The 26,182-nt window shown below is 42.1% G+C and overlaps 1 pseudogene; it reads left to right on the plus strand.

The window, feature by feature from the left end:
* The first annotated feature begins 524 nt into the window (after positions 1-524).
* Positions 525-26,182, plus strand: part of LOC123952545 — a 140,010-nt pseudogene continuing 114,352 nt past the window's right edge.

The following is a 26,182-nucleotide window of genomic DNA, read 5'->3' on the forward strand; positions in this document are numbered from 1 at the left end:
AAGACAAGTTTACTGCTTCGGTGAATTAATGGGACTTAGGAGTGGGTGGGGGAAGGGCACTGTCATCATTCTGGTTGGATTGACCAAGGACATGCGTTCCGAGACTGAAGTCTAGGAAGTGGTTCAAGTATCCATGTGGTTGGGATGAAGGTGAAGAGTAAAATTTTCTGAGTGAGAAAACTGGAAGGAGTAAAGAGTCTGGGTATCCAAGACAAAGCCAAAGAATAAGTAATTTTTCTTGCAATCCTCTTACCAGAGACTTTAAAGAAAGCAGATATGCTAGTGATACACACAGTTGCAGGTCCAAATACCTGGTCTAGAAAACCAAATAGCCAGACTCAATCTCATCCTTAAAAGCTCCTGACAGACATCAAACTTCAAACTTCTAACTGTGTGCTGTTTCATACAGACTTGACCTTCCAAGTAAGCCATGGTAGTTCCTTATTGGATAAATCTCAGCTCCTGTTAAGTCTAAATGACTTTGCCACATGGGTAGGCATGAGCTGCCTTAGGACAGAATCTCGATGGATTCAAATGGTCGGAAGCAACAGCACCAGATGGAACACTCCATGTTCCTGACAGGTAGGTCACACGAGTCTATGATGGGCTGATGGTCCTCTCACTGCCTTGTTGAGTTCCTAGATTCTACCTGAAATCTCCATCTCTGGTAAGTTTGCTATCACTGTTCTCTGAAACGTCACAATTGAACTTTATTTATTTATTTATTTTAAAACATTTTTTAGTTTCAGGAATAGAATTCAGTGATTCATCAGTTGCCTACAACACCCAGTGCTCATCACAGGTGCCCTTCTTAATGCCCATTACCCAGCTACCTCATCCTACCACCAACTTCTCCTCCAACAACCCTCAGTTTGTTCTCTATAGTTAAGAGTCTCCTATGGTTTGCATCCCTCTCTATTTTTATCTTATGTTATTTTTCCTTCCCTTTCCCTATGTTCATTTTTCTCCCTAAATCCTACATATGAGTGAAATTATATGATATTTGTCTTTCTCTGATTTATTTCGTTTAGCATAATACACTCTAGTTCTACCCACATCATTGTGTATGGCAAGACTTCATTCTTTTGGTGGGTGATATATATATAGATAGATATCTATCTATATATATATATATCTCACAACTTCTTTATCCATTCATCAGTCAATGGACATCTGGGCTCTTCCCATAGTTTAGCTGTTGTTCATAATGCTGCTATAAATATTGGGGTGCCTGTGCCCTTTCAAATCAGTATTCTTGTATCCTTTGTATAAATACCTTGTAGTGCAATTGCTGGGTTGTAGAGTAGTTCCTCTGTTAACTTTTTAAGGAAACTCCATACCGTTTTCCAGAGTGGCTGCACCAGTTTGCATTTCCACCAACAGTGTAAGAGGATTCCCCTTTCTCCGCATCCTCACCAACATTAGTTGTTTCCGGAGTTGTTAGTTTTAGTCATTCTGACTGGTGTGAGGTGGTAACTCACTATGGTTTTGATTTGTGTTTCCCTGGTGTGGAGTGATGTTGAGCATTTTTTTCATGTGTCTGTTGGCCATTTGGATATATTCTTCGGAGAAATGTCTTCTCATGTCGTCTGCCCATTTCTTGACTAGATTATTTTTGGGATGTTAAGATTAGTAGGTTCTTTATAGATTTTAGATACTAGCTCTTTATCCAATATGTCATCTGCAAATATCTTCTTCCATTCTGTAGGTTGCCTTTTAGTTTTGTTGTTTGTTTCTTTTGCTGTGCAGAAGCTTTTTATCTTGAAGTCTCAATAGTTCATTTTTGTCGTTGTTTCCCTTGCCTTTGGAGATATGTTTAGCAAGCAGTTGCTGAGTCTGAGGCCACAGAGGTTGCTGCCTGTGTTCTCCTCTAAGATGTTGATGGTTTCCTGTCTCACATTTAAGTCTTTCATTCATTTTGAACTTATTTTTGTGTATGATGTAAGAAAATGGTCCAGTTTCATTCTTCTGCATGTTTCTGTTCAATTTTCCCAAAACCATGTGTTGAAGAGACTGTCTTTTTTTCTCATTGGTTGTTTTTTCATGCTTTGTTGAAGAATAATGGACCATAAAAAAAAAAAAGAATAATGGACCGTATAGTTATGGATCCATTTCTGGGTTCTCCATTCTGTTCCATTGATCTCTGTGTCTGTTTTTGTGCCAGTACCATACTGTCTTGATGATTACAGCTTTGTAGTGCAGCTTGAAGTCTGGAATTATGATGCTATCAGCTTTGATTTTCTTTTTCAACATTCCTCTGGCTATTTGAGGTCTTTTCTGGTTCCATAAAAACTTTAAGATTTACGATTGTTCCAGGTCCGTGAAAAATGCTGGTGTTATTTTGATCAGGATTGCATTGAATGCATAGATTGCCTTGGGTAGTATAGACAGCATAATGTATATTCAACTTCATTAGTAATAAAAACAAAAATTACATGGTACTTACATTTCTTAAAAGCACTTTAATACCTATTAACATATTTAATTATCTCATTAAGCTAGTGAAATTGGAACTGATGACTTCACTTTCCTTTACAGGTAAGGAAATTGTGGCTTCAAGGTTAGGTGATATGCTTAATAAGAGCACATTTTTATATGACTCATCAGGGACTTGAACCCAGGCCTTCTAAATCTAAAGCCTGGGATGTTTCCATTTTATGTGGTTACTGTAGGGACTAAAATATTCAGACCATGTGACTGCTCCGGTCATGGTTATGAGCCATGGTGATGGATATATATTGAAAAAATAATCTGTGGTTCAATCATATTTGGGAAACGCTGCATACTGTATTCCCATCGCTGTAATTCATAATTCATCATATCAGAATATCAAAGGCTCTTAAAAGACTTGAAGAGCTTAACTATGGTGGCTCAGTGGGTTAAAGCCTCTGCCTTCGTCTCAGGTCATGATCCCAAGGTCCTGGGATGGAGCCCTGCATTGCGTTCTCTGCTCAGCAGGGAGCCTGCTCCCTTCCCCCTCACCTCCCGCCTGCCTCTCTGCCTACTTGTGATCTCCGTCTGTCAAATAAATATACAAAATCTTAAAAAAAAAAAAAAAGAAGATGCGAAGAAAAAAATACTATAGTTTCTTTGTTTGTTTGAATCAAAAATTTTTGGACCATACATTATTTGCTGGTATGAAGTACACATTTCTATTAAATGGGATACCGGTGTTCCATAAAACACTGGGGAAATGGTGCCTCATCCCATATTCTGATCCTTGACCTTTCAGAATAAAAACTGACTTTCTGCTTAGATTGTCCCACAGCCAACGGGAATATTCAGGCAAGGTCAGTGGCCAGCTGGAGGAATTGTCCAATCTTAGAGCCACCTCGCCACACCAGCTATCTTGTCACCGGGCTCAGTGCCTGGGGAAAATGAATTCCATACTCACAAGAATTACTTTGTAGAAAGATATCCAGAGCTGGTCCTCCAAGGTGATTCTATCTATGGCCGATATTTTGTTTTTAAATTACAAGCTTCTAAATGCCCTGTGGAGATTCATTATTTATCCAACTTTGGAGCACTCAGTGGCTCCCTCCTGTAAAATGGTCAGCTTTGAGTCAAGTTATTAGTTGCATGGTGGTTACTGGTAGTGGCACAGCTTCAGAAACATTAATACAAATTGATTAGGCAACAGGGCTGGAAAGAAAAGAAAAAAAAACTGTGATGGCCAATAGTAAGGAAACACGGGACACATCATCCCATAAGAATGGCAAACATTGTGATTGCATTATTTTAAAAATCTTTTCTCTGTGTTCTAAGTCACTTAGACTTTGATGCTGTGTCTTAAAAAAAAAAAAAAAAAGCAGCAGACATGTGTTGAATAGTCATTTTGTCCTGGGCATTTGTAAGAAGGAAGGGAGGAGCAGAGATAAAGAAGATGAATTCCTTGCCTTAGTAAGGTTCCTTGTGTTCCAGGAAAAGGAAGATAGACCTGCACAACATTGCCCACATACACTATAAAACAAATAACACAGATCTATGCCCCAGAAGGACAGTAATTTCTCATGGGAGGGTGGCAGCCTGGAAGAACTCCCCAGAGCAAGTGACATTCAAACTGTGTTTTGAACTTTATTATATAAGACACCTTCCCCTGGAATCTCTCCCTCTTCAGGGTCCTTTTCTGCCACTATGCCCTCTGCCCACTGCTTTCTAGCCTCGGATGGTTTTCTTTGACGCCATCCTCACGGCCTTTGCACATGCTGTTTCCTCTGTTTGAAACCCTTGCCTTCTTCCTTCAACTATCTGACTCTATTTGCCTTTTGGGTCTCAGCTTAAATTTTACTCCCCAGGGAATCCTTCTGATACTCTCGCCTACCCATACACGTTGCACTTCCTCTATGGTTCTCATTAGGCCATTCAGGGAATTTCATTTCTAGCAGGTATCATACCTTTTACTTCTGTATTTTTCACATGTTTGTTTCTCTCTCTTCTACGTTGTTTTCGTGACCTCCCTGAGATCAGTAACTGCGCCTATTCTGTTCAGCATTGTATTACCTGATCTCATTTAGTTTCTTCCACCCAATAAAGGCTCACTAATCATGGGTTAAATAAATGAATGAATGAGAGCTGGATGTTTTAAGGTGAATGAGAATCTCCAGTAAAGAGTTATTGACATAATCCTGCCTAGTATGAACATTAGTGACAGGTTCTAAACCTGCGTGGTTTATGGGGCAATGGGGTTAGGGGGATTCAGCCTTCTCTCCTCATAGGAAGAGGAGGAGCTCAAACGTACGTGGGGAAGGGTAAAGGCATTATGGCATCACATACAGACAAGGAAACCTCCTGCAGGTCAAACGGTGGTAGTAAGTTCCTGGCTCTCGAGTGCATGTTTGACTTGTGGATACATCCTCTTTCGGTTCATGCAGCTGCTATAGGAAGTCAGACTTGGACTTTCCTCTTGCAGGGAGGCCCAGTTGTTCTGGTGTGGTGGCTCTACATCTTAGGAACAACCCCCTTCTCTTTACCCAGTAGATGAGATCTGTCTTCACTTGAGATTTCTATGCTTCCCAGTGCCATGGAAATGGTGGGTTGTCAAGGGATGGGACTAGGGTGTGGACCAGAAGAGGGCTCCAGCGTGGGCTTGAGTCGACTTTGAGTTAATACCATAGGCCTGAAGTAGACTAGAGCCCTTCAGATTTTACATCAAGTCTGGCATGTTCAGCAGAGCTGGGAGTCCGCAGAGATCTGGAAGCAAATTCTTATAAGAGAAGCATAATCATAGCTGACATATACTGAGCTCTAACCATATGTCAGGCACCGGGCTAAGCATTTCATATGCATTTTCTAATTTAATCTTCACAAAAACATCCTGTGAGTTAGGTCCTATTATTATTCCCATTTAATTGAGGAGAAAAATCTAGGTATTGTGTGCAAGGCAGTCTGAGGCTTACCCGGCCAGCAGCGAATAGTAAAACATTGGGCTTTACAGCCCGAGCCCCTTAGCCTTTTGTTCTTCTGCTTCTGGAAACTGCACTCCTAGTAGGCAGTTGCCAGAAGATTCTGGGCTTGGGTTCCCAGCCATCTCTTCTCTCTCTAGACAACAGGACCACCAGCTGGTCCACAGAGGATGGGTGAGTTGAGGATGGTCTGCTTGGTGGGACTGGTTTTGAAGGATTATGAACACTCAGCTGAGAAACCCAGATGCCATTCTTGGAAACCAAAGGGATTGTTTGCATAAGGGAATGGCATGCGAGAGATCAAAGTGGCAGAGAGTGGCACTCAGGCGTTGGGTGCTGAGGAGACCAGGGACAGGAAGCTGCAGTGATAGTTCAGCAAGTAGGAACCGAGGTTGGGGTACTGAAGATGGGCCAGGAGTCCTCTCAGGCTCTATGAGATGGGAGTTGGCAACCGATTGGTATGGAAGAGCTGTCTGTTGTCACCCAGTAATGGAACATACATTCCCCCATTCCCAGCCACGCACAGCATCTCAGCAAATACACTTCTCCTGAATTGGTCAGTATTTACTTAATATCCTCACTTGACTGAGAAATCCAACTTGGCTCCAGCTCTGAAAAAGCATGAGTTTCTGGGCTTCTCTGGCTTATAAGACTGCTCTTAAGAAATGGACTTTGATGTCAAAAAATGAAATCACATGCATAAAACACTATACATGGGGCACCTGGGTGGCTCAGTGGGTTAAAGACTCTGCCTTCGGCTCAGGTCATGATCTCAGGGTCCTGTGATCGAGCCTTGCATTGGGCTTTCTGCTGGGCAGGGAGCCTGCTTCCCTTCCTCTCTCTCTGCCTGCCTCTCTGCCTACTTGTGATCTGTCTGTCAAATAAATAAACAAAATCTTTAAAAAAATAAAAAATAAAATGCTATACATGTGCTTCTGTCTCACTGGAACTTGTGAGGTCAAACTACCCTTCTTTCTGTGTCGTTATGATGTAATGGTATGACTTCCCTCACTTAAAGGTTGATACTCTACCAATTCCTCCTAAGTACTTTAAGGGCAAATTTAAGAAAGAGAACAGGTCAAATAAATGTAAACACAAAGTTAGACAAATTAAAATGAGCAGAGGATGAATGTTTGTCAGGCTTCTAGTGGATCTACTTTGCTAACACAGTGCTTATATATAAACACTATGTATATTTTTATCTTTGCTATATATTTATCTTTGTATCTATGCACGTGTGTATAGTTGTTGCTTTTGTTTTTGTTGTTACTCATTACTGAATGAGTGAATGAATGAATCAGTGAATACACTTTCTAGGATCAGATATTGAACTTCCTTCTGAGTTCCCTGGTAGCTAAGGGGGAAAGGGAAAGAAGAATACAATATAGTCTATATTATGTGACCAAAGAAAAGACATATTTATCTGAGTGAATGTTTATCTTGGCATAGCAATGGACTCCATGAAAACACTGTTTTCTTAGACCCTCACATAGGACATCTTGAAGTAAATAATGTTACTTCCTCCTCCTGCTGCTTCTTTCTAAAACATAGTTGTTTGAAGGATGTAGTTTTTAGTTTTGTGTGCTTAAAATTGGGACGTGTCCAGAGCAGGGATACAGAATTACCAAATTACAGTAGGAGAGCTCAGTTAGCAGAAGCAGCAAAGGCAGACTGCTGTAGCTAATATAATGGGTTTTAGAAGTGAGGGACTCCCCTCTTTACCTGCACAATGGAGATGAAGATGAGGAGGAGGGGGAGGATAAGTAGGAGGGAGAAGAGAATACCTAAGTGCTTAGCATCGCAGCTGCCGCAGGACAAAGAGCTCCAACTCGGAGGGACTCTGACCGCATGCTTGTGATACAGGTGACACTGTTCTCACGAGGCCTTTTCCATTTGTACCGTTTCCCTTCCTTCCACTGTTTATGTCCCATTAAATAATATGAGGTGAGTAGCGCCACTGGTAATAATATATATATTTTTTCTTTTGGGTGCTCATGTCCAGATGGAAAAAGACAGCGTGCTGCACAGGCGCCACACACCAGTGGAGCTTGGACGATTGACTTCGCCTCTTCCCAACGCGTGGTATCGTGCCTCATTTAATCTGAGTGAAACTTAGAACCTTATCGAGATGGCAACTTTCTCCAAGGAAAGTATACTTCCTTCTCCTCTGTCCCTCTACTGCCCAACACAGACCCCTCAACACCCATATTTGGAGCAACCCGGGATGTCCCAGGCACCGGATAGAGCACTGAAGAAGCATGCAAAGTTCCTGCCCTCGGGCAACTTCACTTCCAGGAGAGGAGACAGAGACAACAAATAATTCAGTGAGTAAAGGTGACAGGTTCAGATTATAAGTGTCATGCTGAAAATGAAAAAGGACCAGGTGACAGAAAGGACTCAGGACATTCTTGATTTAGGCATTGGGGAAGGAGGTTCAAGGAGTAATATTTGGATCAAGCTGTAAATGGCTCAAAGGAGCCAGCCATGTCCTGTGCTGGGGGGAGGTGCTCTAGTTGGAGAAAGAGGAACAAGAGCAAAGACCTTGAAGTGGAATGAACTGGAAGTGTTCAAAGAGCAGGAAAAATGCCCACGTGGCTGGCGTGTGGTGAGGGAGAGGGGGGCTGGGGTGAGCAGAGGCAGGATCCAGAAATAATTATGAAGGGAGCTCTACAAACATCAGCAAAGGAGCCAAGTGGCTATGTGCTGCCTGGGGCAGAGTGAAGTTTTCATCTCCATGGTGTTTCCTCTCCTCTGCTACCATCTGAATCTTGAAAGATAGACCTCTCAATGCAGAGATTTCCAAACTGTCATCGAGCTGAGTCCTCAAACAAACCCCAAGAGGTGAGTTACTGGGATTCTAGCGTTAAGGATGATGGATCTACAATTGAAAGAACTTGATAGAAGTCTTGTCACTTTTAAGTGGTTCTGTTAGGGTTTGAATCTTCCTGCTCCAGGCCATGGCTTTCCACCATCACCATGAAGATGTCTCTCAGTTATTCTGTGTCCCTCTCATCTCCTGTCTAAAATCTTAGAAATGGGTCTTTAGAGACATGGGGTATAGGTGTCAACACTTGGAATCAATGCAGTGAGCAGGAACTATCATCACCATCATTATCATCATCATGAATAACAATGTCATCAGAGCAGGACTCAAAGTACTTACAACCTGTTTAACACATACTATATCCCAGAAATATGCTGAGCACTTAGCATATGCCCTTAAATTTCCTTGGCCCAATAATCCTAAGGTGTAAGCGCAATTATTATCTGTACTTGTAGATGAAAATAAAATAACTGCCCAGAAAGGTTAAGTGACTTGCCTCAGGTCACACTGCAGTAGAGCTAGAGTTGGACTTAGACCCAAGGCTGAATAGATTCTGAATGACTCTGCTGTTCATCTCCAGCTACAGGAACCAGACACTGGACCAGTCGTGGTGGAGGGTGGGGGGGCATGTGATTGAATAAGATTTAGTTCATGACCTTGAAAAGGGCAAGGCATAGACAGGGAATGTCTCTTAAGGGAACATAGTCTTTTTTTTGCCTGCCCAGGCCTCCCAAGCAAAGTGAGCACAGAGCCCAGTTCTGTTTGACAACCCAGAGAGTTAGTATCTGGTTGTGAAGGCAGGAGTGGAGGAGGAGCCAGGCGGGAGGAAGCCATCCAGTAATAAGGATTAGCACTGGCATCTGGGGAGGGAGAGGGTGAGAACCCGGTGAGCAGTTAAGAGGCTCCACCTTGGCATGGGAGATAAGTGGAAATTCTGATTTCCCCAGACCAGAAGATTGAACCACAGTCCAGGCTGTGGTTATTTATATTCCCCTAACAGCCTTGTTTACACAACCTGCCTGGATGCAAATCAGCGTATGGAAGCAGTGGAGGCGGTGAGGTGTGCAGCCGGAAGGGACTGGGGGATTGGTTTTCCTCGTGTAGTGTTAACACAGCTACACATGACTGCTTGCACTTTTGCAGCAGAGGGAGAGAATGAGAACACGCAGTCCCCAGGACACTTGCCCAGTCCTTCTGCCTGAGCAAGAGATAACAAAAGGAGTGGAATGGACTGTGATTATTCCAATCTCTTCCTTCTCAGTCTGCCCCTGACCTTTCTTTGCCAGCTTCATCACCAAGTACATCTCCTGCCCTTTCCTCCTGCAAGCACCCTGTGCTCCTGTCACTCTTGGCTATGAATATATCCTGAGCCCTCATGCTTTTGTGCTCCAGCTCAAGGCCATCTTGCTCAGAATGCCTTTTGCCCTCTCTCTCTCTTCCTCTCTCTCTCTTTTGCGAACTATGTTATGTATGACTGATGGGGCACCAGATGGCTTTAGGTAGTACACAAGCAGAATTCTTATTTTATGCAAATATTTATCATCTTAGACCTGAGCCAATGTGAACAAAGAGACTGAATATATAATAATAGAGGTAGGGTATAGATAAGGCAAGTATCTTGATGATCAGGTAGAGATTACTATCATTTGGAAAACACTGCTCTTATTTATGGGACGTGGTCTGCCTCTTACCACATGGGAGACAGGATTGGCATTCTCTCCTGCTCTAAGGTACTTTCTCCAACCTATGAAGTTCATTCACATCATCTGATTATATGACCTTCATTCAGTCTTCACATGTCCCATTGTCCCTAAAGGCCATGGTCCTAGAAACCGTATTTTTCCCAAGGTCAAATCCTGCCATCCCTGTGGAACATACCAGTCTCCAAGGAAAATCCACCAAATAACCGGCCTCCTCTGTCCCTCCATCCCTCTTCCCTCTCTAAACCCTGGCGAACCTTAACCTGTTCTCTGTCACTATAATTTTATTAATTTGCCTTATATAAATGAAATTATATAAAATGTAACCTTAAAAGGTTGGCTTCTTTTACGAAACATAATTCCCCTGAGATCTATCTAAGCCATTGTGTGAATCAGTCAATAGTATTCTCTAGTATGGCTATATTAGAGTTTTTTAATCATTCACTTGTTGAAGGACATTTGGGTTGTTTCTAAGCTTGGACTATTATGAATATATAATAATATTAAGAATAAAACTGTTTGAACATTCATATACAGGTTTTTGTGTAAACTTGTTTTCATTTCTCTGGAATCTATGTTCAAATTTAATTGCTGGCTTGTTTGGTAAGCATAAGATTAAACTGATTGAAAAATGCCATACTTATTTCCAGAGTGACTTTACAAATTTAATTCTCACTAGTGAGATATAAATCAATTAGTTTCTCTGCCTCCTTGCCATCATTTGGTGTATCACTTTTCTTTTTAAATTTTAGCCATTTGGGGTGTGTAGAGATACCTCATTTTAGTTTTAATTTGCACTAACCTTAATAGTTAATGATGCGGGATGCCTGGGTAGTTCAGTGGGTTAAAGCCTCTGCCTTCGGCTCAGGTCATGATCCCAGGATTCTGGGATCGAGCCCCGCATTGGGCTCTCTGCTCAGCAGGGAGCCTGCTTCCCCCTCTCCCTCTCTGCCTGCCTCTCTGCCTGCTTGTGATCTCTGTCAAATAAATAAAATCTTAAAAAAAAATAGTTAATGATGCTGAACATCTTATGTGTTCGGTGATATGTCTGTGTATGTTTTTTGCCCATTTTCTAATTGGATTGTTTTGTTTTAATTGTTGTATTTTGAGACATCCTTACATATTCTAGATACAAGTCCTTTGTTGGCTATGTGGCTTGCAAATATTTTCTCCCAGTTGGTACCTTGTCATGTCATCCTCTCTCCCTGGGTCTTTCACAGAGCATTATGTCTTTCCATTCATTTAGTTCTTCTTTGATTTCCTCCAGCAACATTTTATAATTTTCAGTGTATTAATTTTGTGCATGTTTTGTTGGATTAATACCTAATTATTTCATTCTATTTGGAGCAATTATATATAGTGTTGTGTTTTTACTTTCTGTTTCTACATGTTCATTAATAATCTGTAGAAATATGAATGATTTTTGAGTGTGGATCTTGTCTCCCATGCCTATACTGAATTCATTTATTAGTCCTAGTGATTTGTAAATTCCTCAGAATTTTCTGTGTAGACCATCATGTCTTTAGCAAATAGAGAAAGTTTTATTTATTCATTTCCAATTTGTATGCCTTTGAATTTCTTTTCTGGCCTCATTGCACTGGCTAGAACTTTCCATAGTATTTTGAATAAGGGTAGTGAAAGTGGACCACATTGCCTTGTTCCAGTCTTATGGGGAAATCATTTGTTGTTTCACCATTTTTTTTTTATTGTTATGTTAGTCACCATACAGTACAGCATTAGTTTTTGATGTAGTGTTCCAAGATTCATTGTTTGTGGATAACACCCAGTGCTCCTTACAACACATGCCCTCCTTAATAGTCATCACCAGGCCAACCCATCCCCCCACACCCCTCCCCTCTAAAACCTTCAGTTTGTTTCTCAGGGTCCACAGTCTCTCATGGTTCATCTCCCCCTCCAATTTCCTTCCTTTCATTTTTCCTTTCCTTCTCCTAATGTCCTCCATGCTATTCCTTATGTTCCACAAGTAAATGAAACCAGATGATAATTGACTTTCTCTGCTTGTCTTATTTCACTCAGCATAATCTCCTCTAGTCCCATCCATGTTGATGCAAAATCTGGGTATTCATCCTTTCTAATGGCTGAGTAATATTCCCTTGTGTATATGAACCACATCTTCTCTATCCATTCATCTGTTGAACGACATCTCTGCTCTATTGTGGACATTGCTGCAATGGTCTTTGGGGTGCATATGACCCTTCTTTTCACTACATCTGTATCTTTGAGGTAAATACTCAGTACTACAATTGCTGGGTCGTAGGGTCGCTCTATTTTTAATTTTTTGAGGAATCTCCACACTGTTTTCCAAAGTGGCTGCACCAACTTGCATTCCCACCAACAGTGTAAGAGGGTTCCCCTTTCTCCACATCCTCTCCAATATTTGTTGTTTCTTGCCTTGTCAATTTTTGCTATTCTAATTAGGGTAAGGTGGTATCTCAATGTGGTTTTCATTTAAATTTCCCTAATGGCTAATGATGGTGAACATTCTTTCACGTGTCTGTTAGCCATTTGTATGTCTTCTTTGAAGAAATGTCTGTTCATGCCTTCTGCCATTGAGGACAATATTAACTCTAAGTTTTGTAGATCTTATTTATCAAGTTGAAAGGATTCTCCTATATTCCTAGTTTTCTGAGAGCATTTGTCATGAATGGATGTTGGATTTTTGTGAAATGTTTTTTGACATTTGATCATCTGATATTTCTTCGTTAGTATGTTGTTATGATGGATAACAGTGATTGATTTTTGAATATGAATGAACCTTGTTTACTTGAATAAATCCTGCTTGGTCATGCTTTATATTTTTTTATTTATAACTTTTTATACATTGCTGAATTCAGCTTGTTAATATTTTGTTGTAGATTTTGTGACCTACATTTATGAGAAGAGTTGGTCTTGCAATTTTTCTTCCCTTTTTTTTTTTCTTGGACAATCTTTGGTTTTGTTATCAGGGTAATGCTGACCTCATAAAATATTCCCTCCTCTTTTATTTTCTGCAAAAGATTGAGTAAAATTAGTGTTCACTTAAAAAAAAAATGGCAGATGGGGCGCCTGGGTGGTTCAGTTAAGCCTTTACCTTCGGCTCAGGTCATGATCTCAGGGTCCTGGGATCAAGCTCGGCATCGGGCTCTCTGCTCAGCAGGGAGCCTGATTCCCCCTCTCTCTCTGCCTACTTGTGATATCTCTTCCTGTATAAAATAAATAAAAAAAAATCTTTTTTAAAAATTGGCAGAGTTCTACAGAAGAACCATGTAGGCATGGATATTTTGATTTGGGTGCTTTCAAAATATACATTTAATTTCTTTAATGGGTATAGAACTATTCAAATTGTCTATTTCAACTTGGTTGAGTTTTGGTGGTTTGTGGTTTTGGGGGAGTTGGTCTATCTATTTTAAGTTGTCAAATTTCAGGGCACCTGGTTGGCTCAGTTGGTTAAGTGTCCAGCTCTAAATTTTGGCTCAGGTTATGATCTTGAGCTTATGGGATCGAGCCCTTCATCAGGCTCCAGGCTTAGTGAGGAGTCTGCTTTCTTTCTCTTCCCCTCCTTGTACACCACCCCTCCCTATGTTCTCTTTCTCTCTGTGTCTCATAAATAAATCTTAGAAAAAATAAGTTGTCAAATTTCTATTTTGTTTTCGGAGGGAAAATTATTATTCCCCTTGACGGAGTTCTGTATCCTAAAATCTGTAACAAAACACATAGCTCTGCATGTGGATTTTCTAACTCCTTCAGCTGCCCTGATCTCTACTTGATTTCCTTGTTCATCACCAATGGTCCTCTAAACCTCAGTTCTCTGGAACAGTGGTTCTTAGCCACTCTCATTTTTAGTCTCAGCCCCAGAGGACCTTTGGCACTGTCTGGAAACATTTTTGGTTGTCACAACTGGGGAGGGCTTGCCATCGGCATCTAATAGATAGAGGCTACACATGTTGCGAAGCGCAGGAGGTTCTTTCTTTCCCCCTCCTTGTATCCCACCCATTGCAGACTTACAATGTACAGGACAGCCTCTCCAACACAGGGTTATCTGGGCTAAGATGTCAATAGCACTGAGGTCAAGGAACCCTGGCCTGTCCTTGCTCCAGCATAGCCTGCAGACCAGCAACATCCACAACACCTGGGAGTTTGTTCAAAATGCAGAATCTCTAGCTTTACCCCAGATCTACTATAAAGTAGAATCTATAGTTTAACAGGATTTCCAAATGATTCATATGGACATTAAAGTTCAAGACGTACTGCCTTAGAATAATTTCTCCCTGTATCAGTCTCTTATTGCTGCTGTAACAAATTACCAGAAATTAAGTGGATTGAAGTGACGTGAATTTATAATACAGTTCTGGAGGTTAGGAATGTGAAATGGGTCTCACTGAGTTAAAAATCAAAGTTTCATAGGATTGTGTTCTAGGCTGTAAGGAAGAATCCATTTCCTTACCTTTTCTAGTTGCTAAAGGCTGCCTTCCTTTCTTGGCTCATGGTCCCATTATTCCATTTTCAAAGCCAGAAACATAGGGCACATCTTTATTATCCTACCATCTCTCTGGTTCTGACATTTCTATCTCCTTCCTGCATATTTAAGGACCATTGTGATAACATTGGGTCCACCTGGATAATCACAGATACTCTCCCTTATGCCTTATCTTATAGCCAATTCATTAGGAAGCCTAATTCCATATGCTACCTTAATTCCACTTCATCACACAAGCTAACATATTCAGAGGTTCCTGGCATTAGGGTGTGGATAACTTTGGAAGATCTTTATTCTGCCTCATATACTCCCCGATTGCATTGATCATAAGAATCACCCAGAGAACAATTTAGCATTCAACTCCCGGGTCCTAGCCATATCCTATGGAAACACACTCCAGAGGTAGTGGCTGAGAATGTGTATTTTCCAACACTTCCCAGGTGGCTCTGATGATCATGTAAGTTTGGGAACTACTGCTCTAGATGTTTTTGGGTAGCCAATTGCTCTTGAAGCACCATTTTCTTGCCTTTACTTTTTGGTAAGGGCCACATGCACCCACCCAACAGAATGTGAGACAAAGATTCAAATGCAAGTAGTCTGTTTGGGAGGTGATTTTAGGAAACAGTAGAAGACAGTGGGGGATAAGACAAGGAAGGGAAGGCAGTTACTCATGAGTGATTATCAAACATTTTATCACTATTGGAAACTGGGGCTTCATCCCACCAAGCAACTCTGGGAGCCAGTATGGGGCACAGATATCAAAGTTATCTCACTTGGGAAGTAAATAATTTGGGGGGTACTTATGCACTAGTTTCTGTTGGTCATTGCTTAAGCGATGTTCCAAGGGGAACATTAATTCCTTGCCTTTTGGGGTTGTTAGGTGCATTGGTCTAGCAGTCGTCTGGGTCCAGAGAAAGCCCTCAGATAAAGAGATGATGGTGCTAGAATTTGGAAGTTGAGAAGTGTCCTCTGAAAGAGTAAGATCTAAGGAGATATGGGCAGGCCACTAACAGCATCTGTTCCACCTTGGATTTCCAGCAACATTTTTTATTGAAATCACCAAGGAAACAATATTTACAAAATTGGAGAAGAGATGGAAGAGTTTTATTGAAAGTTGTCTGCTGAAGTAGAAGAAGAAGGAGGGACCATTGTTTGTACTGAGGAGGGAGCAGGAACCCAAACCCCTCTTAGCCTCCAGAGTCCAAAACAGTTATTATCCATCCTACTTGGTGCCTGTTGGTCTCGTCTTTCAGTCCCTGGTAGTTCTGCACTCTCGCGGTCCAGAGGCAAGGTCTCTTCTCAAGTCCTACTGCTGCTCCAACTGAACTCAGGGTAAAAATCATGCATCGTGTGTAAAAAGATGACAGGATTGGAGTCAGGTGTCCTAATAAATATTGTAAGGGCTGCTCTGAAAGTTTATTGAAATCATGCTCTAAAACTCCCCACTTAGGGGCTTGCCATATATGATGGTTTCTTGAAATGCGAGTTTCTTTCTTCCATGCTCAAGGAGAAGCTGAAATGAGTCTAGGTACAGGTATAGATATAGGTATACCCATGAATACCCTCTTGACCCTTTAGGATAAGGTAGATTCTCATTGGAGTGGAGGTCAGACGATGAATTCAAGGTCGCCTGCATCAGGATGAGGTTTTGAACCAAAAGTGGGATGATGTTGGCTTGTGCTATGGTGGTCACTTCCCCCTCCCATCTTCCCATCACCTGTTTCTTCTCTCTTCTCTTCCATAAGTAGAAGCACTGAGACTTTGTTTTGGGCAGTCAGATCTGTGCCCAAATCTGTCTATGGTTGCTGAGTCCCCTCACAACGTATAAGCCCTGTGGTCCATTGCGAATTTTGGCCATTGATCTTAAATTCTCTGACCCGCATTCGGTTTCTCCACTGAAACCAGTACACAGGCTTTGCGTTGCCTCTGAATGCCAACTTGGCCTCCTATCCATTGTTAAGACCTACCATTGTCCCTGAATTCCAAATTCCATACATTCCCCCCCTTCTCACCTGGCCTTGTTTTCCCAAAGAAAAATAATGCAAAGTGGTACAAATTTAAAAGTGTGGCACTGAATAATGGATCAAGAATACAGTGACACACAAGCAATGAGTTTTCCTGTATAGTCTTCACTTTAGCCAGCAATTTTTCTATAGCGTTATTCACAGATATGCCTTTACTCTTGACATTCCTCACTATTTACCCTGAGCCCTCTTTAGCATAAAGCATCCCACAGCTTACCTATGATTCAAAAAATAAGCACGAAAAGGGTCTATCTTATTCAGCAAACCTATTCTCCGAGGTGTTTCTCCCTCATAGAAAATAAAGTGCGCATTGTTGTATAGGAGTAAATTGGACCAGAAACCTTTAGAATGCTAACTGGTTTTTGTGTGCGTGTATCTTATGAACATTCATGTGCTTATCTCTAAGCTCGTCTAATACACTTTGTGCTGTGTTAGCTAAATGTTAAAGTCACCCCCGAGTCACCCCAATAAGAGTGGTGTTTTGAGGCAACTTGAACTCAGCATAAGCTTTATATATAAAATAAATTCCAAGGAGGCAGACGCAGATTCATGCTTCTTGCCAAAGGGAGGAAGAGAGGGTTTATCAGAGCGGCTCACCTGGCAAGAACCAGTGACTTCTAGCAAGTTCTTTTCTCCCTCCAGGACTGATCTACCAAGCAGGAGGGGATACGAAATGCAGAATAATAGTAGGGCTCTGGAATCCTGTCCATTTGTACAAATTAAAACCAACAAACTGGGGCCCAGAAAATGAAATGGCTTCCCAAAGGTCACATGGCATCCCTCAAACTTGCCCCCAAAGGGAAAGGCTCAGTACATGAGCTCCACCTTCCCCTGGGTTTGTGTGAAAGTCTGACTTTATGTCTCTATGTGCAAAGGGGCCAGAGACAATCCAGCTTCCTAAATGAGCGATGTTGATCACAGATGAACACCAAGCTGATATTAGATAGGAACTCAGGAAAACACTCATTTTCCAAAGGATAATAATCAAGCCATTGGACTGGAATAAAAACAAAACAAAACAAACAAACAAAAAAACCAACCAGTCATAATGGGTTAGAGCACTGTCATTCATGTCAACAACAGCCTTGGAAAAAGAAGATGAGCTTGAAATGTCCACAGTTAAGTCCTGTTTTCCACCAGCACAGAGGTTGTACGGGTCTAAGACGGTGGTGAGGAAGGAGTCACACCCCAACCCTCTTGGCCATTACGGTGCAGGAGAAGGACATTGCTCTGCATTAATAAAGAGACTCTGTGAGCACAGAAGCTTGTTTGGGGGAGCAGGCAGTTTGGAAGAGAGCACGTAAACACACTTGTTGGAGAAACTCTTCATTGCAGGTGTGTTTGTTCTGAAAACACTGCAGTCCCAGGTCAAGGAATTTATGAATAAAACCCCTTCCTTATTTTGACTCAAAAGGAATAAAGATTTATTACCATCCTAACCAGGGAACCAGTATTGACCCACTGGCTATTTGAGAGTTTTAGCATTGTGGGCAAGAATATTTATTGCTTTTAATTACCATAAAGTAGCAAGGATCTTGTTTTCAATAGATTTTTCTCCCATTCCCTGATGTTGGCTTGCAATTCTGGATGTAGGAAGAGGGAAAATAATGCTACATCAGTGTTAAGTAAAAATTCTCGGACAAAGACGATAAAAAATGACCAAGGCTTCTTTTCAGTCTTTCTCTCTACTTTCTTTTTAATCCCAGGAAGTCAAAATAGCTTTGGGGCGTGGGGGGACCTGTGGGAACTGGCCCCTCTGGCTGTATGACCTTCAGCAGCTTGGTTAACCTCTCTGACTCCCCAGACCAACTGAAGTCAGGATGAGAACACAAGGAGTTCCTAGGGCGGTCTTCCAACCTGTGGGGGACTTGGAGGCAGGTAAGCCACAGCAGCACTCGCTCTCCCTGGACCTGCTCACTGTCCTTTTGGCCTATGGAGAATTTCTTCATCTCTTTAAGCCTCAGTTTCATCATTCATAAAATGGGGAGAATAATGTTTCCTTTGTAAGGTCATCATAATGGTAAGAGGTTACAGTGGGTTTAAAAAAAAAATCCCTAGCAGGGTTTTTAACCCATATCATTCAGTAAATGATAATCACACTGATAATCAGAGGTTTGGATGCCAGAGGCTAGGTGTGCTCATTTTCTCATTCTTTCTCTTATCTCTCCCCCTTGTCTCTACACACATGCTCACACATGCAAACATGCGCACATGCAAAAGGGAGAGGAGAAAGATTCAGGTTCCAGGGCAGGGAGAGGTTGTGCTACTTCCAAAAGATCCTCAGTGGTGGTCTGTCAGCTAAGATCTATATGTTTGAAACCACCTATGGATGTTCTGTGGCCAAAGGAAGGGATTTCTGGCCATTCCTGGTTATGTGCCAATAGCAGACACGCCATGTTATCGTGGGTGAAGATAAGCTCTCCTCACTCCATGTTGCCAATGAAAAAGGCATGAGCTGAAAATACTGATTGGATCCACAAAAGAGAAGAACACAAGGCATCCTCGGCTTAGGATGCTGGGGAGGATAATTAGACTTTCCACTTTAACACTGTTCCAGGAGCACTTGCTTCCACTGTCTTCTTGTTCTACCATCACCCAGTGGATTGACCCTGGGCACGTTCCTAACTTCCTCTCGTCTTAGTTTTCTCATCTGCAAAGTGGGAATAACTCTATCTATTCAAGGGATAATTGTGATGGTTCACTAAAATAATCTGTGAGGCTCACTTATCATTGTCCAACCCAGAGAGTGTCAATGAGTAGAGACGGTCATATAAGACCTGTGAGTCATCACTGTCCTTTTCTGCTAGCAAATTCTGGAGAGGAGATGCCTCCAAACTGGCTTTCCAGAAAGGAAATAGCAAGATCACTCATTGCATTTCCATGCCATTGCCCACCATTAAAGTCATACTTGTAGAGCAGGTTAATATTTCCTAATGTGAGAACATCTGGACTTCCCTCCTGCCTTTGGAGTCTCAACACGGCCATATTTTATGGAGTGTCTGCCTTTACCACTGTGATATATGCGCACGGAGTGTGGAAGAAGTTGTTGTAAGTAGAGGGGAGAGAAGGAGTTTTAGCTGTGTGAAAATGCAAGGCATGGAACTAGCTCAGAGAATGGAAAGAACACTGCTAGAAGTACCAATAAGGGAAATACTTCCTAACCTATGACCATATGGGCTTACTGATGACCATCAGTAGTGTCTTAGGTTAAGCATCACTTAAAGAAAGGCAGGGATATGTTAGACACAGTGATTATATTTAAGGGATGCAGAAAGGGAGAAAAGAATGGAGGGACTAGGGTATGGGAAATTAAAAAAAAGAGAGAGAGAGAGCGAGGAGAGCAGGAGGAGAGAGGAAGATACCATGCATGGTGAGAGGGAAACAGCAAGAGGCAGGGATCAGGGAATAAAGGAGTCAATAAAAAAGAAGGGGGACCATGGAGGGTTGATAAAGGCAAGAGGAGGGAGGGGACTGGCACTGACTGCCAGACAGACTCCTGTCCTAAACGGGACTACAGCTGGTCTGGGCCACCTTGTGTGATGACTTCCGCAGGGATTTCCTGGCACAGGGGGGTCCGCCTGTGCTCCGCTAACCTGCCTGCTGCCTCTGCCCTGCTGGGAAGACAGTGATGCTCTCTGCATGTTTGGAACAAGGGGAGAGATCCTCCTCCCTTCCTTGTCTAGCCACTCGCCCCTGGAAATGCTGCTCCCTGCTCTTGCCTTTCAATTCTTTGCTAAGGAAGAAAATAATAAGAGAGAAGATGAATTGAGATTCTTTTATATTTTTACTGCAAATGACCGTGGACAGAAAACTTTTCCAAGTCAATGGCTCTCTTGTGGGGCTTTACAATCCCTCTGCACCCGCAATCAGCACCACCAGACACTGCCTTCTATATGTCAGAGACTCCTTCAGGGCTTGGCATGGAGCCTTTTGTACAATGGGGACAAACATAGCCGTTACATGAATAGGACCACTTGCCTGGCACCCTTTCAGGTTAAGTAGAGGCAGAGAATGAGCTGGTATGTTTTGTAGAGCTTTGGCTGGCGTAGATCTGAGCAAGCATTTCACCCAATGAAAGAGGAGAGCACAGGGCTTCCAAGAGGCAAAGTGTTTCTCTCCAAGTCACACGGTTGGTTGTGGGCAGAGCCAAGGTGCCCCCCAGCCTGGGGTTCTTTTTCTGGCATGCCCCTCACTTTGAAAACCTGCTGGTCAGTCTGTATAACGAAGGAAAGCAAAAATTCCTTCCTTTAGTGCAGTTATATCTCACTTATAAATTGGATGTTTTTTCTGAGAGTTAAATATTTATTATTTATTATTTGCTTATTTTGTAAAAAAATTTTTAATTTCATTTTAATTTTTCAGTGTTCCAATATTCATTGTTTACATACCACACCCAGTGCTCCATGGAATACGTGCCCTCCTTGACACTCAAAACCAGGCTCACCCAACCCTCCACCCCTCTCCTTTCCAAAACCCTCAGTTTGTTTCTCAGAGTCCACAGTCTCTCATGGTTGGTCTTCCCCTCCGATTTCCCCCAGTTCACTTTTCCTTTCCTTCTCCTAATGTCTGCCATGCTTTCCCTTATGTTTTCAAATGAATTTAATAATGCCTAAATGCAATGTCTCTTCTTACAGATGCTATTAGCCATATTACTTAATGAACATTATAGAGAGTCTTTCTAGGAATTTTCCGATTTATACTCTAAACGCCCACACAAACATGATTTTCCCACATCAGTCTCTCTTTTAGTGAGTATGCCCACAATACTGTAGGATGATAACCGTGGCCGTTAAAAGTCCTATTTGTACCACACTCCATTGACCTGTACATGTTTTCACACTTCATGGGCTGATTTGTGTCAACACGATACCTATTTAATAGATGGAGAAACTGAGACACGGAATTACCAAGGCTTAAGTAAGAATGAAACACTTTGTTAAAACAGTGCTCAGAGTTAAAAGGCTAGAGGACCCAATGTTATTGATCTGGAAGCTCTTTAGATTACTGGGGTTTGGGAAATTAGCTTTGTGACTTTGGTCAAGTGCCTGAGTCTTCGTTTCCTCACCCACGAAATGGAGAAAATAAGGATGTGGAATTCGTAGAGTTGCTGTAAGAATTAAGGGTCCTGTCTAGAGGGTTCTTAGCACACAGCAGGTGCTCCACAACATAGCCATTATTACTCAATATAGCCTCTTCTCTCCCACTTCATTCCTGACAGATTCTCTGCGTCTCCTCACGGCACCTTAGACACTCGGGCAAGACGGTTTCTTGCGGAGGAAACGCGCTCTTCCATTCGATAATAGCTCGCCTGCCATTCCGTCCTGCAGAGCACAAACCCGTCCACTTCTCCGTTTAAAAACGATCACTGCTGATGCATGCTTTTGCCTCATCCCATGTTTGATCCCATTTCCCCTTCAGGGGGATGAATTTTCTGCCAGATAGTCTCCTTCCCAAAAGCTGTTATATTTGTGATTTTTAAATTTTTATGTTTCAGCAAGTCAGGCTCTCTCTTTTAAAGAAATATAAAGCATCAGCATCTCTACTTCATCGCGAGGACACTCAGGGCACCAGAAATAGTCGAGAAGTAAGCTGAAGGTCTGACTTTCTGAGGGATGAAGGTGGAGAGAGGCATCTCTCAGGTTCTTGTGACCTCTGAGCATCAGGAATGTTGTCGGGTCAGGAGGAACCTCACCAGACAGGATGTCAAGAGACCGGGAGTATGGTTTGGGCCAGGTTTCCAACTTAGCGTTTGACCTTGAAGGGAAGGAGGGACCTTCCTGTAGGTCCTCAGTTTGCCGCCTACAAAGTAAAGAAGTCAGATCAGATGATCTCTAAGGCACTTTTAGCTCTTGCCTGTTATTACTTCTATCACTGAAATCCTGTCAGAGCCCAAAGGAATTAATTTTAATGATTAAATTCCAGGCCTTGTGTAGCTCTGGGGGAGATAATTGGGAAATATGGTTGTGCCTTTCAAATCAATCCACATGGTGACCCCCAACTCTGCCTAATTGTCAAGAAAGGCCCTTCAACCAGTCTTCGAATAGACTGAATTATAAATTAGACATGCCCATATCCAGAGACATATTAGACAGAGATGTTTTATAGGCCATAATTGCACATGGACAATGCAGTGAAAGTTAGCTCACCCGCCATCCCATAACCCAAACACTTTATTACCTGGCAAGAATGTGTTTGCCCTGTCTACATTCTGCTTTTATACAAAAATGAAAAGAAAAAAAAAAAGGTTACAAGTCAACCAGCTGATAACCTGGATTTATCTTGAGAAAATAGATTCCATGATATGCCCTGGGGTCAGTGTTGATTTAACACAATTCCACGCATCCTCTGCAGCCACTTCTGTAGTGTAGCGGTGCTCTAGCAACAGGAAAAAAAAAACAAACCCACACAATTCTGGAGTGCTTATCTGAGCAATGCTAACAAGGATGAAGCCTTCACAATTTCATTAGAAATCATACAACATTTCACATGCAATCACCTGTGGGACCCTTACAACAGCTCCCTGAAGTAGGAAAAGTGTCATTGTCTCTAACATACAGAGAAGAAAACAAAAGTCACAGAAAAATAATTGCTAGAGGTAAGTTGCTCAGCACTTCTCACGTGCAATTTCACTTTATCCCAGTGATGTCAGGTGAAGTGGGTGCTTTCATCACTCGCCCACAGATGAGATTAACGGAGACTCAAAGTGCTTAAAGCAGAGACTCAGACTCCTTGACTCAGGATCATGTGATTCTAAGAATCCATGTTCCTAACTTCTTCCTCACCTGTCTGGGACTCGAGCAAGGTTTCCCATCCAGAATAGTGCCTGAGCCACAGTCAGAGCCCCATTGCTCCTTTTCACCCTACCCTTAAATACTTCACACTCTCTCTTACCTCTTGCACGCCACGTCCTTGAGGATGGGCAAGAGTTACATAGCATGTTTAACTTATTTCACTCAGCATAATCTCCAGTCTCATCCATGTCAATACAAAAGTTGGGTACTCATTCTTTCTGATGGAGGCGTAATATTCCACTGTATATATGGACCATATCTTCTTTGTCCATTCGTCTGTTGAAGGGCATTTTGGCTCTTTCCACAGTTTGGCGATTGTTGCTGTGAATAGGAAATAACATGGAGGACATTAGGAGAAGGAAAGGAAAAGTGAGTTGGGGAAAATCAGAGGGGGAGATGAACCATGAGAGACTGTGGACTCTGAGAAACAAACTGAGGGTTTTGGAAGGGAGGGGGGTGAGGGGATGGGTGAGCCTGGTGGTGGGTATTAAGGAGGGCACGTATTGCATGGAGCACTGGGTGTGGTACTTAAACAATGAAACTTGGAACACTGAAAAAATAAAACAAAATTTAAAAAAAAAAGAATTATATGGCATGCTTTTCATTTCTCTCTTCACCAGACCTTTGTATTCCCTGGCCGTTCCTGATAACAGAGAATTTACTTTTAATTTTGCACAAGCCAATAAAGGCAAAAGAAAACTGGAAGTGAGTTATTTTCTGTGTTGAGTGTCTGCCTTCTGCTACGTGGTACTTACAGGGATATAGAATGAGGAGGAAGAAGACTGGGTTGAACGTCATCAATATGTTCCATTTTCAAAGATAAAGCTATTTAGGTTTCCAGGGGGCTCTCATAACCCTTCACTAGCACCATGTCCCTCCTTTCCTTCTACTTGTCTGCATCCCTGTTTGCCAACTTTCCTTTCTGTACCACCACTGTCTCTTTCCTGAACCATGAAACCACCTCCTAACCTGCTTTCCCGTACCAGCTCTTTCTCCCCCTGGTTCATTATTTCCACTGCAACCAGAATTCTCTTCTAAAGACAGATAGGATTATGTCTCTCTCCTGTGTTGGAGAGGAAAAACTTTTCCTTTCTTCCCTCCTAGGTTCTTTGGCTGGTCTGATACGTAAATAAACACAAGAGAGATTAGTGGGAGAAAAATTTAATTTCATATGTATGGGAGCCCATAAAAATATGAGGCTCAAAGAAGTGAGTGAGACAGGCAGTTTTTATACCTTTTAGACAAGGAAACAATGGATTTGTGAGGAATTGACAAGACAAAGTGGTTTGGGCTTGGGGACATGAATTAGTGAAGAACTAATGGTGTGTGTGTGTGTGTGTGTGTGTGTGTGTGTGTTAACACAGCCTTCTTGGCCCTGAACTCTGTGTCTGCTGGGGAGGACGCTTCTCCCCACCTGGTATGGGAGGGCACAATTCACATGGAAGAGTTATTTCCTGCTTTCAGGGGGACAATGGGGATTAGAGTGTCCTTCTGGCACTGGTTGTTTCCTTACTAACTTAAATTAAAAATAATCAGTATGTCGAAGTGGCACATTTTGGGGTGGACTTTTCCCTTCCCCATCACCCACTTAAATTCCTCCAGCCTCCCCCTTGCTGGCCCAAATCCTCATCTGGACTGACCCACAGGGCCTTCCCTTCTTCATCCTACCTCTTTCTCTTCCGCTGCCTTCCCTTCACTTTCTTTCTTCCACCTCCTGGATGTGCCATGTATAAAATTCATTTCTGGCCCAGTGTCATTGTGTGGATCCCCCTTTCCCTGGAGTCTGCAGATTCTTTTCTTCCTACCAACCCTCTCCACCCCTCTCCCCCACACATGCATCCACATGCTCAGTCACATTTAGGAATTTCTCCACCTCAAATGATATATACCATTCTTAGGGAAGTATCCCCAATCTCTGTGGTAGTCCAGGCTACACAGGTCCATGTTCCCACATGGCTTCTTCTCCTCTCTGTAGTACTTGGTCCTAATTGTTATTACTCTAGTGCATGTTTATTTGTTTAATTTCCATGTTCTCCACCAGACTCTAGGCTGTAGGGGGACAAGGGGCCACATCTATCTTCCTGAGCTAAGTCTCCTTCATGCCTGTTGTGGGGCTTAATATACATTGGCTGTTTGATGGTGCTGTATTGATTTGTTGGTGGAATGAACAAATATTCAGGATTATACAGCTCTGCCTTTACCTTGGTTAGTTCCATCCCAGAATACAGAAACCATCGGACTGGCCTCCTTATCTCCCCCCACCCCTTCTTCCCTAAACACAGCTTCTTCTCTCTTAATATTACACATTCATTTCCAAGACTCTGTGACTTGCACTTAGGCTCTAGCTACCCTAAAGGTTACAATGGAAAGATACAACCACTTTTATTATTTCTTCCATTTATTTTTCTCCTCTCTTCTCCACCCACAATGATCTCCTCTATTCAGTCATTATTATATGAATAATATTAGTATTTTTAATAATAGTATTAATATAACATATATGGCCCATAAAGGAGGAAAGTGTATAATTTTAAAAGCCGTTCTGTTAGTATCTGACCATCAGTTTAATTTATACCTAGGCAGAGAGCAAACCATGATAGGTCATAGGTCATCCTTACAGAAAAGTGCTGCATTTGAGGTGCTGCAGACCTTTACAAAAACCTCTAAAAGACCACATATTTCCTGACGGAATAGTTGTTTTTTTTTCCTTTCCTGTTTTTTTCTTTTCTTTTTTTCCTTTGCAAAGAAAAATAATTTCCAAAACATTTTTTACCTTCCTAACAGCCAAAAGGTTGTTAAGCGGCTTCACACATTTTTCCCTCTGGGGTGTTCATATCCACCAAAGTTAATGGATGGAAAATTAATGTTTCTCTCCAAATGTTGCCACGATCACAAAGCAAATAGTTGATTCTGCCAAGATGACAGCGTAAATCTGCCCTCAGGAAAAGGCTTCGTCACTATTAC

This window comes from Meles meles, chromosome 11 (assembly GCF_922984935.1).
Source record: "Meles meles chromosome 11, mMelMel3.1 paternal haplotype, whole genome shotgun sequence".
Lineage (NCBI taxonomy): Eukaryota > Metazoa > Chordata > Mammalia > Carnivora > Mustelidae > Meles > Meles meles.